The sequence below is a fragment of the Taudactylus pleione genome, unplaced genomic scaffold, assembly GCF_031769625.1.
Source record: "Taudactylus pleione unplaced genomic scaffold, aTauple2 ptg000629l, whole genome shotgun sequence".
NCBI lineage: Eukaryota > Metazoa > Chordata > Amphibia > Anura > Myobatrachidae > Taudactylus > Taudactylus pleione.
Window position 1 is genome coordinate 2477878 of NW_028285031.1, and position 2504 is coordinate 2480381.

A 2504-nucleotide genomic window follows, 5' to 3' on the forward strand; every position below is an offset into this window, starting at 1 on the left:
CACACATGATGCCATGTGGTGTAACAGACTACTGGGCGGGGGGCATGTCCGGGAGACGTTGGGGGCATGTCCGGGAGACGTTGGGGGCAATTGGAGCACACATGATTCCATGTGGTGTAACAGACTACTGGGTGGGGGACATGTCAGGGAGATGCTGGGGGCAATTGGTGTACACAGGAGGTTAATAGGGGGAAGCAAGCTGCTGGGAGTAGCAGGTCAGGGAAACACTTTGTGCAATTGAGGCACAGCAGATGCCATGAGGGGAACCAGGCTGCTGGGGTATGTCAGGGAGATGTTGGTGTAATTTGGAGTACACAAGGGTCATGTTGGGATGCAAGATGCTGGGGGGGGGCAGATCAGGGAGACACTGGGAGCAATTGAAGCACACAGGATGCCATGTGGTGTAACAGACTGCTGGGGGAAGTCATGTCAGGTAGATGCTGGAGGCAATTGAGACACACAGGATGCAATGTGGGGCAGCAAGCTATTAGGGGTGCATGTCAGGGAGACTCTGGGGTCAATTGGTTTACACAGAAGGTCATGTGGGAAGCAGGTCACGGAGATGCTTGGATCACGTGGGTTAACAGGCTACTGCAAGGACATGTCAGGGATCATGTGGGTTTAATAGGTTGCTGCGGGAGACACTGGGGGCAAATAGTGCACAGAGGAGGCCAAGTGGGGTAAAAGATGAGGGATGGCCATCGGTGGTTTCCCATCAGTGGTGCCATCAGTGATAACCATCAAGGGTACAATAACTATGGTGAACCATCGGTGCCCACCACTGGCGAGTGCATGGTAGGCCAATCAAAAATGGGGGTGGGGCTTAGCACCACCAGGGGGCGGGGATAATCTCCATGTCAGGAGGGGTACACAGGATGTCGTGGGGAAGAAGGCTGCTGGGTGGGCATGTCAGGAAAACATTGGGGTAATTGGGGCACACAGTGCCCATTGTGTTAACAGGCTGCTGGGGGGCATGTCATGGAGACACTGGAGGAAATTGGAGCACGCAGTGCCATGTGGGGAAGAAGGCTGCGGGGGGGGGGGGGGGGCATGTCAGGGAGATGCTGGTGGCACATGGGACCATGTGGGGAAGCAAGTTGCTGGAGGCATTTTGGGGCACACAGTTGGTAATTAACCTGCTGTGGATGGGGCATGACAGTGGTAGCCTAGTGGCATATAGTGTCCAAAAAAGCTCACCATCCACTCTCTCACATGTGTGCCCCACCAAACATTCCACCCACCATGTATACTTCCACTGTTTGCTCACAGAGAGCCTCCACCTCTCATTGGGTCCAGTGCTGTCCTGGATCCCATCCTTCCTACCACTTTCATTTTGGACCGACAGACTTTTGATCCCAAATTCTGACTGCCAGAGCCTCTGGACCTCATTCAGAGGCGCTCGCGAAATGCGAGCGCTCGCTCTGAATGAGGGTGGCCGCTTTGCTTTTTAAAGTCTGCCTCCTAGTCACTCGCTAGGTTGTGGGTTACCAGGTTGATGTTCGCGATGGTCGAGACCCTTGCGGTAGGGTCTCCTCTACCGCAAGCCCCAGAGAGCTTCCGGATCTAACAGAGCCGGAAGCACTCCCCCTGACATCACTGGTGATGTCAGTGGGGCAGCCCACAAACGGCAGGTGTTCGCATGGGAACGCCTCCATTTGTGAAACCACCCCCCCGCCATGCCTACAAAACGGGGTAGAGCTGTCGATCACCATCGACAGCTGCCCCTTTTGTAGTGAGCTCCGGAGCGAGAGAATTTTTCTCGCACCGGGGTTTGCGCACGCGCAGTGCGGCCGCTGCGCGTGCGCAGAGGCAAACATCGACCCGCTTGTGAGCAGGTCTGAATGAGGCCCTATGTTCCAACTGTAGGCTATCTCTGCTTTCCCCTCTTTTTTTAAGTATATCTTTGGCACTGTAACCCTGATCCCCCACAACCTAGTATCCATTATCTACTTAACCATTTTACCTTTATATAATTTTTAACATTACTATCTATAGCTTCCATTATTTACTCTCCATGGGACTGATTCAGAACCGCACACAATGCCGATGTTGACCGAGTTCAGTGGGTTTCTTATTTCTCTTTCATCCACTAGGGGACACTGGAGGTGCTTACGCTGGGGTATAGAGGCGTGGATAACTGGAGCCGGCACTTTAAATAATTTAGAAGTGTGAAGCTCCTCCCCCTCTATGCCCCATCAGCCCTCAGTTTAGAAAATGTGCCTCTAGGAGCTGGTCACATTATGCTGTGCTCCAGCAAAGACATTTATTTTATTTATAAGCATCTTTTACACTCCTATAGGTACCCTTCGCCACCTATCTAAAAGGTGGGGTCCGGGTATCTGTTGCCCTGGTGTTTTAGCAAACACCAGGAAGGAGTGCGCAGGGCTCATTTCCAAAGAGCTCCTGACAGCTCCCTACCGCCACAGCAAGTCTTCACAACAAGAAGAGAAGACTGCTGAGAGAGGCCTCCGGGGACACGCAGTGAGTAACAAGCTGCGCATCCT